This window comes from Sorex araneus, chromosome 6 (assembly GCF_027595985.1).
Source record: "Sorex araneus isolate mSorAra2 chromosome 6, mSorAra2.pri, whole genome shotgun sequence".
In the NCBI taxonomy this organism is placed as follows: domain Eukaryota; kingdom Metazoa; phylum Chordata; class Mammalia; order Eulipotyphla; family Soricidae; genus Sorex; species Sorex araneus.
In genome coordinates this window covers 21802221-21813987 of record NC_073307.1, presented here as the reverse complement: position 1 = coordinate 21813987, position 11767 = coordinate 21802221, and the positions used below count along the sequence as shown (strand labels likewise).

The 11767-nt window shown below is 63.4% G+C and overlaps 1 protein-coding gene across 2 annotated transcripts in view; it reads left to right on the top strand.

Annotated features, from left to right (window-relative positions):
* The first annotated feature begins 2007 nt into the window (after positions 1-2007).
* CXXC5 (CXXC finger protein 5) overlaps positions 2008-11767 on the top strand; it is a 31464-nt gene continuing 21704 nt past the window's right edge. The window contains exon 1 of one of the 2 annotated variants that reach the window (XM_055143236.1): positions 2008-2616. The gene's annotated coding sequence lies outside the window, so the exon portion shown is untranslated. The other variant, XM_004609922.3, reaches the window with a different exon arrangement.

Genomic DNA, 11767 nt, shown 5'->3' with positions numbered 1-11767 from the left:
CTGGATCATTCCCCGGCACCCCGTAGAGTCCCCTGAACCCACCAGGAGTGATTCCTGAGAGCAGAACCACTAGTAACTCGAGCACCACCGGTGTGACACCCCTCCCAGAAAAAGTGAATAATTAATAATTTATTTGTTTTGGGGTGCCCACACCCAATGGTGTTCAGGCCTTACTATTGGCTTGGCTTGGGTACTGCCCGGGATTTAACCTAGGTTGGCCACGTCCAAGGCAAGCGCCCTATCCACTGTACTATCTTTTCCGGTCCCCAATAATTAATAGTAATTTCTTATTTGGAGCCATTATCCACCCGCCTGAATCCAGCATAAGGCTGGTGGGGTTGTCTCGGAGCCGATCCTGTGCCTACTGGACGCTCCAGAGCGCTGTGAGCGTGTTCGTGGCTTGGGTGCCAGTCCTCAGACCGGCTGCTAACCCCTGAGGAGCAGCCCTGCCCCTCATCTGTACCTCAGCTTTCCCAGAAAGGGCTGATGGAGGTGACAAGTGCTTGGAGACCCTGGAGTCTCTCCCCTAGGACACCCCTTTCCTTGTCTGGTTCTGCATAATGACATGCCCCATTTGGCGGGGGCACAGGGGGTAACCAGAAGGTGTTCATTCATCTTAAAACGTTCCCATCTTGTGTTTTACTTTTGTTCAACCGGTATGGTGTATGTGCTTGGGGTGCAGGAGAGAAAAGGAAAAGCTAAGCTCTCCCCAGGAGAGCCATTCTCTGGCGACCCGTTAAGGAAGGACACTCAGGATTTGTGGAAGGAAGGAGAGGGGGCTCTTGATGTCTGGGGGGGTCACTCCCCGCGCCTGAGAGGTCAGAAGTAAAGATGAACTCTGCCCTTTGACACTTAGTCTCCCCCACCTCTGGACCTGATTGAGGTCCCAAGGTCAAATTTAGAAGGTTTGGAAGATGGCACCACCACAGCTCCTGGGAAGGGCAAGCCCCCGGGCCTGCCAGCGGGCAGCTTAGAGGGAGGAGAGAACGGTGGTGAAGTGGGAGCTGGTTTTGCTTCTACAGGAGGTCATGCCTGTGGCTGGAGGCACTGGGGAGCCAGTTAACTCCCTGTTATCTGGGCCCAAATCGATCTCAGGCAGTAACGTTTAACCCCAGGCAGATTTCCCCAACGGTCCTAGCCCTCCCATAAGTGTCTCAGGTTTGAGAGCTATTTTTCTGGCAGAGGAAACCCGGGCCTCAATAATTGCACGGGTTATCTGCAGTTAGAAATTGTCTGAGGTGGGGGATTCAAATTTGGGGTTATCTGGGCAGGGATTCCTGTGGTGGTGAGAAGACCACCTCTGTAGCAGTCTGCAGGGACACTGAGTGCCGGAGCCCCGAATGGGGCAGGACTGGCTTTCCCTAGGCGGCCAGCATCATTGAGGCGCTACTTCCGTGCGGGGCACGAGGTCCAGACCCCGAGCTCGTTCAGCCCGAGCGCACGCCCACGCGTCCATGCAGAACACGCAAGGTCCTTTCCCGGGTCAGTTTCCTCATCTGTGGAATGGGGACAGGAGTCTCCACCCCTTCTCTCCCGGGAATTAGTGGCCCCCCGAATCGGGGAAGGCGTTCTGGGAAGGGTGAGGTCTCTGGACGCCACCGTCTAGTTCCCAGAGTGTGCCGTCTGGAGTTCGCGGCTGCACGCGCACCTGAGCTGAGGGGCGCGGCCCGACGCCCGCGCCCGGTCGGGGTAGCTTCGCGGGCAGCTCGGGAGAGGGGCCGCCCGGGGTGTGGAGGCGGCTTCCCCGGCCCCGGCGAGGTGGGTCCCCGAGCCCAGGCACCCCTCACGACGAGGAGGAGAACCTCGTTCTTTTGGGTAAAGTTGCAGAAAAAGGAGAAGACGGGTGGCGCTGGGGAGGTGAGCCCGGGCAGACCGCGTCACAGCGCGGGGAGCTCGAGGCGCCGCGGCTGCGGCTCCAGCCTCCGAGCCTGCGGCGTCCAAGTGGCCAGAGCGGCGCGGGGAGGAGGCGGAGGGAGGAGGGAGGGGAGCCGAGGTGGGAAGGGGGGAGAGGTGGAGGGAGCGGCGAGTCCGGTCCGGGTTTTGCCGGCAGCCCCCGGGCAGCGTTCAGAGCTCCTGCCCGGGCGGGCGCGCGGCGGCGGCGGCGGCAGAGGCGGCGGAGCCGGAGCGGGGATGTAGAGGCGGCGGCACTGGCGGCAGCAGAGGCGGCGGCGGCGGCGAGAGCAGGCGGCCGAGCCGAGCCGGGAAGAGCGGCCGAACCTGGTGCCCCCACCCCCCCCAGCCCCCGCGTCCCAGCCCTGCCCAGCCCCGCGCCCAGCCATGCGCGCTGCCTGCTGAGTCTGGGCGCCTCACGCTGCGCCCCTCCGCCCGCCGCGCCGCGCTTCGCTCGGGGGTGATTAGTTGCTTTTTGTTGTTTTTTAATTTGGGCCGCGGGGAGGGGGAGGAGGGGCAGGTGCCGCGGGCTCCCCCCCCTCCCCGCCTCGGGCCAGCCGCGGCGGCGTGACTCCGGCTCCGGACGCGGGCACCGCGGGCGGCGGGGCTGGAGCGCAGCGCGCGGCGGCGGCGGTGCCCGGAGCGGAGCGCAGCTCCCCGCCCCGCCCCTCCCCCTCGGCCTCGCGGCGGCGGCGGCGGCGGCGGCTCGGACGACTCCGCGAGCCGGTAGGTGTCGGGCCACGGCCCTCCCCCGACCCCCCCGAGGCCGGCCCCCTCCCCTTCCCCGCCTACCTCCCTCTCCTCCCCCGGGGCCCGGTGCGCGGCCGGGGCCGGAGTTCGCTGCAAGTCGGCGGAAAGTTTGGCGGCGCGGGCTCCCCCGAAGTTCAGGTGCGGAGAGCTAGGGACCGGGAAGGAGGGGTCCGTGTTTGGGAGGGACGGAGGGCGCCCGCTGCCGGAGCCCCGGAGCCCCGGGGACTGGGCGCCCGGGCGCCGGGGATGGCTCGGTGGCCGCGGCTGTACCCAAGCCTCCGCGAGCCGCAGTCGGCTCGGTCGCAGATCACTGAGTTCAGACAAAAAGAGGGGTGTTAGGGTCGGGGACGGCGGGCTGGGCGCCGGGGGTTGGGACCGGGGCTCTCCCGGCAGGGCACCGTGCGCGCCCCCAGTCCCGGAGCAGGAGGGCGCTGGGGGGGCGGGAGCCGGGGTCCTCACCTCTCGGTGCTGGGCGGGCGCTCCGCCCGCGGGGGCGGCTGATTGGAGATCTCCGGCGCGCACACCCCGCATCAGACCCCGCTCCCAGCCGGGTGTTTGGGGGGCGACGGGAACTGCTCCGAGTGCCCTGACCACGCATGGCTGAGCCTCCCCCCTCCACTTGGAGGGGGCGGCGGCCGCGTCCACATTTCCCTTCGGGCTCCTCGCCCCCGCTGCCCGCGGGGTGCCTGGCGGGCTGATCAAGTTTGACCTTTTTTTTTTTCCGCCGAAGTATCACCCCACCGCTGCCGCGGCTCCCCACGGCCTCTCTCTGCTTTCCTCCCCAGCCTTGGGGAGTCTTTCAAGCTGTCTCCTGAGCCCCGCGTGGCCAAGCAGCATGCAAAGCCGGGGCGGGGGGGGGGGTTCCTCTAGCTGCGGAGCTGTGGGAGGCGGGTGTCCCGGGCGCCTGCCTTGCAGCTCTGGCTCCAAATTTACCCATGAAGTTCGGCCCCGACCCCCCCGCCCCTCTGCCTCCTCGGAGCGAGGGGCTGAACCGCCGCGAGAAGAATGTGTTAATTTTCTTGCTGGGGGAAGTTGTCCTCTCCCAGAATGGGCTGCTTTCCGGCGGGGGGATCGCGGGGTGCGCCTGGCTTTGTTTATTTGTAGGACCCACAGAAAGTGACCCCAGTTTTAAATGGGGGGCCGCCTTCAGGACCTGTCAGAATTGCTGAAGCGCCTGTGCCGGAGCAAGATCGTCTCTCTCTCTTTTTTTTTTTTTTTTGTTGTTGTTTTGTTTTTCACCGACCCTTGCTGAGGAATCGGAAGGGGTGCGCGGAGTTGGGCCGGTGCCTCGGGCAGCAATAAAGCACCAGAAGATTTGGGGAGGGGGGCGGGGGTTCTGTGGGGCACTCATCTGAAAAGATCCCGCTCCCTCCACTTGTCTCCAGCCGTGGGGGTCTGAGGGGTTGGCAGCCGTGCCCTATTTTGCCCCCCGGACCCTGGGTGGTCTGTGAGTTGCGTCTTTGGATTTGGGGGGGGGCGCTTAAAAAGGGGGGAGAGCCAGCTTCTAGCTAGACCTCCGCCTTTCTCCGCGCGGCCGGCGCTGTTTGGAGCCCTGGCTTTTGTGGTGGGTCCAGGCCAACCCCCCCCCCCGCGCGCCACCCCCCGCGTTTGCGCAGGACGATCCGGGGAGGGGGGCGCGTGTGATCGTTCGGCCCTCGCCCCCGCCGGAGCCGCCCCGGGGCGGCGGGCAAACAGAGTCCCTTTCAAGTTTTCCGCTGGGGCCGCCTGGCGGGGGCTGCGTGCGCCGTGGCTGCGGACTTGTTTGGAGCGCTGTTTGAACGCCCGGCGCCACCTCAGCGCCCCGGCCGCGGGGGCGGGGGGCGGGGGGCGGTGCGCGCCACCGGGAGCCCGGAGCCCAGACGCTTTTTAGGGGGCGTCCTGACCTAACTTGACCCGATCCCCTTCCCGAAAGATCTCCACGCCCCGGGCTCCAGCTGCCACGGGAAACCCAGCCAGTGGGACCCGCAGCCTCGCTCTTCCCGACCCCTGGAAACCAGCGATGCGGGGACCCCGAGGCCGGCGCTCCCTACTACTGCCTAGTGTTGATTTAGCAGTTTCTCGGGATGAGATGCCAGCAAGAGCTGGGGAGGTGTGTGTGTGGGGGGGGGGGCAGTGACCCGCTCTGCAGCTGTCACCCCCTCCCAGAACGGAAATTGTCCTCTCGTGGGGAGGAGGGAGAGGGGGTGATTTTTTTTTTTTTACCCTGTGGAAAGGGTGGGAACAGCTGAAGGAGGTGGGTCTCCTAGTTTTCCATCAGCCTGGGGATCATAGTAGAAGCCGTCCCCCCTCCCATAACCACCCCCCCCCCCGCCCGTGCTGGCAGGAGCTGGGACTTCAACCAGACTAGCGCCTTCCTCTTCCATGCCACCTCCCTTTCCGAGGTGGTTGAGGGGACAGAGGCTCCTCCGTTGAAGCAGCCCCTTGGCGCCTTATTTATGTGCCTATTTGGGCCCAACTCTTCCCCCCCCCCCGTCCCCCCCCTCCGCTCAGCAGGTGACCCTGGCCGCGGCCTCCTATCTCTCCCCCGACAGAGCCTGTTGACTTACCCGTGGGCCAGCGGCCTCTTTATCACGTGAGGCCTGGAATGTCCACCCGGCCTGGATGGGGGGAGGGGAGGGAAGGGGAGGGTTCTGCATCCAGGGCCCAGGCCATGTTCTCAGGGCCCCCACTGTGACCCCCCAACCCTCACTTTCTCCTCTCCCCAGCTTTTTGCCAGCTTACACCCATTTTGCAAGTGTGAAACTGAGGCTTAGTGCAACGCGGGGTGGGGTGGGGGGTCAGGGATGTGCTGGGCAGAGAACCCAGACTCTTGGAAGCAAATACCCCACCTTCCTTTAGACCCCACCTTGTTATTGACAGGATGATGTCATGACGATGGGAGTCTCCCTGGGCTAGAATGAGGTCCGTTGCCTTTTCAGGGTGCGGGATAGGATAAAGAGTAGAGGGGATACTGGTGAGTCAGACCTAGATCTTTTCCTAGAGCTTGTTGGGGTGACTATTTAGTCCCAACCTTAAATGGTGATCTGGAGTATGACTTCGGCCAGCCATGAGGTGGGGCTTTATTTACTGTCATTACTGTTATTGTTGCCCACTTTTTCTACGTGCTTCTCTTACCCATTCATTGCAACAAAAGTGTGTGGAGCACCTACTGTGTGTTAAGCCCCACCCTTAGGGGCAGGGTGCAGAAATGAATCACTGAGACTGCGCAGACTCGGGAGGGCTGGGCCTGGGTGGAAGCCCCGCCCTCTGTCCCCGCCCCCAAGCCCTGATTGGCGCTTCCTCGTGTTTGTCTCCCCCGTTACCCCACAAACCAAGTCCCATCCCAGCCCCGGTGTGAGTATGTGTAGTGTCCTTGATTAAGTGTATTAATAGTTAAACTCTCACTCATAGCTGGAACTCACCAGACCACAAAAAGCCTCCCCAGTTACTCACGCACTACTGCCCAACAAGAATATCCCACTCCAGGGTTTTTTTTTTTTTCCCCCCTCTTTCTCTTACTTCCCTCTTTTTTTCCCCCCAACTCGGAGCCCACCTCCCAGGTTGCGGGCAGTGAGGACGTAGAGCCCCCCTCCAAGACACAGGAGTCGCCAGCCCGTCCACCTGCCCCTGAAAGTCAAAGGCAGTGTCAGCTGCTAGGGGGGGCCTGTGTCTGCCCACCTGCTGGTCACGGTGTGTGTGTGTGCTTGGGGCTCTGTGTACGTCTGTCTGGAGCCTCTCGGGAAGCTGAGCCCTGTGGATTTCTGGATTGGGGCGTGTGTATGTGGGTCTTGGGCTGTGTCTCCAGTGCACAGGTCCATGTGTATTTGGGAATCTGAGCCAATATCTGAGACAGCGGGACTTGCCCCTGGGAATCCGGGTATGTGTGCTGAGCTGTGTGACTGGCGGAGTATATGCCTGTGATTTTACTGTTTGCGTGTCGTGTGTACGTGTGCTTGTGAACCTGGAAGAGAGAGCCTCTGCGTTTCATGGGCAGTGGTCTGTGTGTCTGTCTTTGGCGGCTGGTCTCATGTGTTCCTTTCTATTTCTGTGTCTCTCTCTGCCAGCCTGTTTTTCTGAGTCTCCCCCTGCCTGGTGAGGCCCTGAGAGTGTGTGTGTGGAGCTTCAGCTCTCTCCCACCCAGCCCTTCCCCTCCCCTGCCCTCCCTGGCAGTAACTGGGCAGCCTCCCGTCTGCCTGCCTGCTGGGAGTTTTGGAAGCCTGGGAGGGAGACAGGCTGGGGCCGGGGTGACAGCGCGTATCCACGGCGATGGCAGCCTGTGATTAAGGGAATAAAAGGATTTTAAGGTCATGGGTGTATTTTTTTGTTTTGTTTTGTTTTTTTTCTCCCTTTTTGTGGAGCCGGTGGCAGCCAAGGGCCAGAGCTGTGTGTCTGCAGGTTGAGAGTATTTGGGGGCTCTCCTGGGAGCATGGACACATGTGTGTACATGCATGAGCTGAGCCTGGGAGAGTGTGTGTGCCTGGCTGTCTGCTCCCCATGTGACAGTCCACAGGGCTGTTCCCTGGGGGGAGAATTCCCAGAAAAACTTCTTGCTTCTCGGTATTCCATGGAGCTGCAGCCCTCTGTGCTGAAGAGCTGTCTGGCTCCAGTGCTGCCTTCCCGACCCCCACGCCGCCCCCAGCCACAGTCGGGTGTCTCCGACCGGAGACTGGTTAGGCCCAGTCACCTGGGCCAGGCCACATCTCGGGGTGTCAGTGCCCCTGGCCCTGCTCCAGCCCCTGTAATTGCATTCTGCCGCCTAATCCCCCGCCAGCTCAATTAGATCGCAAATTCTTCTTCATTTCCTGCCTCTGATGCTGGCCTCCCTCTGGGTTCGCAGGGCCTGGGAGAGAGGGAGGGGATCCCGCCCCCCCTTCCGCCCGCACTGGGGGCTCTGGGGGGGGTGTGTGATTAGTTCCTGGCACTCTAGCCCCGGGGTGCAGGTTGAAATCCTGGGCGCCCACAGGACAGCGAGCGCCCTACCAGCCCTGTTGGGCCTGTGCGGAGCCCGTGTTTCAGGGAGGGGGCGCGGATCCCCGGTCTGTGGGTCTGCCAGGCGGCCTCCCCCGCACTGCCCCAAGGACTCTCGTCCCTGGCCCGGGTCACTTGCTGTCCACCCCACGAGCGCAGCGTTGGTGACCTTGGTTTTCACTTGACGTGGTGTCCGCGCTAGGAGCCAGGAGGACCATGGAGCGCCCTCACCCCTCGGCTTCTCCCAGCCGCACTTGAGCTGCACCTCTGGGATCAGGCCGGCCCCCCACCCCCGTCACTGTCTAGCCAGAGGTGTGACCTTGGACGTGTGGCATCATCTCCATGACCCTCAGTCGCCCTCCCCCTGGAATAGGCGGAGTGGCCAGAGCGCCTGTCTCTCCGGCTGTTTTCAGATGGACACAGGGGCTGTTGGTGAAACAGCCCCGTGAGCAGCCCGCCCGCCACAGCTCAGAGCTCACAGCTCGCAGCCCACATCCGGCTTCAGAGGGACAAGGACATCGTTCCCTCCAGTGAATGGGAGGTGCACGTACTCGCGCTGAGCGTACCTGCCTCCGTCCTGCTGGCTGCCGGCTATTCTCTTGCCCGTCTGTAAAATGGGACGATAACTAGCCTGCAAAGTAGCCCTCCCGCGGGAGGTTATTTGCCTGCAGATACTTGGTCCCCACCAGCCTTCAGCGCATTTCTTAACCTCTTCTGGCTTTCCTGGCCCCAAGCCTGGGGTGGGGCTCCATGAGCTGGGAGCAGGGGTCTGACCGAGGTGGTGGGGCTGGTCGGACTGCCGGGCCAGCCTCCTTGCCGCCCCACGGCCTTCCCTCTCCGCCGGTCTCCCTGGAAAGTGGTGGCTTGGCTGATTTTTTTTTTTCCCCTCTGTAAAGGGGAAGCTGGATGTCTCCCCTCCTTCCCCAGGAGGCACCCGTGGCGGCAGCTGTGCTGACAGGCCTCCTGGCCTCCTTGCGAGGGTGGCTGGCAGCTCTGAAGGCCGCTGCTGCGTTCAGACCCGCCAGAGGGGAGAGGGGGCCGCTGAGGTCCCCTCCTGCTGCTCATCCCTGCGGCACCCCCCCACCCGCCAGCCTGTCCTCTCCGCGGATGGAAGGACAGACGGGCTGGGCCGGCAGGAAGGAGCCACACCAGAGAGCCGGTGGAGAGGGACAGGCGGGGACAGGCAGGGTCCCCGTATCTTGCTGCCTGCTCTCCTTATTTCTCTGACCTCTGTCACTCACCGGCCGGGGCTCTTTAATATTTCATGGCCCTTGGAGCCAGCCCCCTGCCCCAGCCCACACAGCCCCCTTTGTCTGCCTGCTTCCCGCCCCCCCCCCCCCAGCCCTATCCCGGGATTGCGGTGACTGACCCCACCCCCGCCCGACACCCCCAGGCCTCTCGCTTCTGACACCCCTGGCCATCTCCCAGCCCGGCTCCTCCATTTTCCTCTTTTGTTGTCCTCCTTCTCCCCTCAGCCTCTGGTCCGCCTGCCCCCCCCCCCCAGTCCAGCTCTTCCTGCCCCCTCCCCCAGCCGTGCTGGCCGTGAGAGCTGGTTTTATTTATTTTTTGTTTGTTTGGGAAGAGGGCAGTGGCAGTCCTGGGTTCTGGCTGCCGCTCTCTGCCTAGAGCAGTGGGCAGGCGGCCGTGCTGGCCTCCCAGGAATGCAGCTGGGACACCCCGCACTATATTTACTCCCCTCCAGCTGCCGGCCCCAGCAGGGCAGAGCCAGGCCTGCCCGGTGGCCCCGGGGGAGCCCTGTACCCACCCTCTCCGCTCCAGCAGACCACTCCCTCCCCTCCCGGTGACCTCTCCTGACCTCCGTGGACCTGCCCGGCTGGCCAGCAGGATCACCCACAGGTCGTGCCAGCACCCATGTCCAGCACGGCACCGGGCCCCAGTCGCCCCGAGTCGTGTGGGGCAGCACCTGGCGGGCCCCACCCCCTTCCCAGGGGCCTAGCCGAGGCCTGTAATCTGGTGGCCAGAACTATGCAAAGCATCTTTCCAGGCCTTTCCCCACCGGGCTCGGTCCCTGCTTGTGCACAATCCCCTCAGCTCTGCTCTGAGGCCCGGTGGCGGGCTGGGCGGCTCTGCCGTCGCCGTGAGCCGCTCTGGTCCCCGCACCGGTCCGCCCCGAGCACACCTGATGCCCGCACACGGGAACACGAGCCAGCGTGTGGCTTCCTCACAGGCAGCTCCTGCCTCCCATCATGCTGCCCCTTGTTCATCAGATGCTTGCGGGTGGGGCGTGAGCCCCCTCCACGCCAGCGTGGCAAGGGGAGGACTCCTGCATGTCGACTGCTGTGCTCCCGGGCCCTCACATGTTACTAGTTTCATCAGGATCTGTCCCACCGTGACGCCGCTGGGGAGGCAGGGGTCAGCTGTGCCCTAGCCCTCGCTTTCAGCCACAGAGCAAGTGGTTGCTGCTCATACCCTACCCCAGGGAGGAAACTGAGGCAGAGTGCGTGACTGCACCCTGGCAGGCAGCGTGGGGGGCCTCGCCTGGCCTGAGACCGGGCAGATTGGGTGGTGAGTTGCTTGTGACATTTCCACCTGCGCTCGACAGGGCCCCCTAAATTTGGGGGCCCAGGCCTGTCCAGGCATGATTGTCCCAAGCCCCCTCCCCCCAGCACCCCGGTGAGGAGTCTGGCATGTGCAGGGCAGACTGAGGGGCTGGTGAAGGACAAGCGATCAGTTCTATAACAGACTCACCAGGGACCGCAGGGTGGAGAGTTGCAGGGATTGAGATGGGAGGCCAGGCCTCAGTTTTTCCATCTACTGAATGGGCCGGGCACCTTTGCCTGGACTGGCAGCCAGCTGGCCGGAGCTGGGTGCTGGGAGGTGAGGGGACTGTGGTGGGAAGGAGGAAGCAGTGGGTGGTGAGGACAGGAAGATGCAGCGTGGAGCTTGGCTTGGAACCTGAGAAGTCAGGAGACCAGCCCTGACCTGACACCCGTCCTTCCTCGGCGCTGCGGGCTGGGGTGCAGACTCATTCGGCCCCCATTATGGACTCTTGACGGGGCCTGCCTGGCCGGCATCCGTCTACAGGGCAGAGCTCTGTGTGCCAGGAACCAGGGCCCGGGCCCCCCCGCACCTCCCAGCCCCAGCCTAGGCCAGCTCTCTCCCCAGGCCCACAGCCTAACGTTCACTTCCTGTTGACATGAAGGAAGCGACTGGGCCCCTCTCCGGCCTGACCCTTCTCTCCCCCAAAGCTCTGCGGGAAACTGGCCTGTTGCAGCAGGCAAGGATGGACTGGCTTGCCCCCTTGCTGCCTGCTCGTGTCAGATCTCGGTGGCCTGGAGTGTTTGGTCACAGGCGTTGAGAACCACAGAACGCTCGGAGCGGAGGGATCCTCGAATCAGGATTCCCGTCATGTTGGGAGTCTGGAATCACAGAACCGTGGGTTTTACTGCTGGGAGAAAGCGTGGATGGTCAGGTTTCAATCTTGCCTCTCGCTAGGGGACCTTGAAGGCCCGAGGGGAGGGGCTTTCCTGCCGTGCCCTCAGGTGACACGAGTACCTGCCGGAGACAAAAGCCCAGTTCCTCGGGAGACCTGGGGGGCTGTGTGGGCAGTGAGGGGACGAGGCTGGCCTGCAGGCACAGGAGGGGTTCTCCACGGTGCCCACGCTTCCCCAGGCACCGGCGTGAGGAGGAAACGCAGGCTGTTGCTTCCAGTGACAGCCGGCAGGGCCGGGCGGCTTCCCAGCTCCCCCTCTGATTCACGGCCGCCTGCGGCTCCCCCCTCCCCTGGGGGCCTCAGCAGCCCCATCTGTGCAATGGGGAGAGGAGGCTGCACCCCACTGACTTCCCAACACAAAGACCGCTGAGTTGGGGCTCTTTCAGAGACCGCCATCGGGCAGGAGACAGGGAGGAGGGTGGTTTGGAAGAATCTGCTGGGCGTTTGGACCCAGGGAGACTGCAGGGAGTCACCCTGGGGGCCTGAATTGATTCCTGGGGCCCACAGCATGGGCGCTGGCAGATGCAGAGAGAAGGAGTCTTGAGGTGGGGGACTGTCTCCTTCAGGATGACCACTGGCTATGAAGCCAATCTCTCCTGACCTCAGTGTACCCATCTGTGAAATGGGATTGTCTTTCTGTGGGGTCATTCATTATGTCCTATCCCTGGATATGTGTTGGGTGCCCAGATCAGGGCTGAGATGGGCCAGTGTGAGTGTGAGTATGTG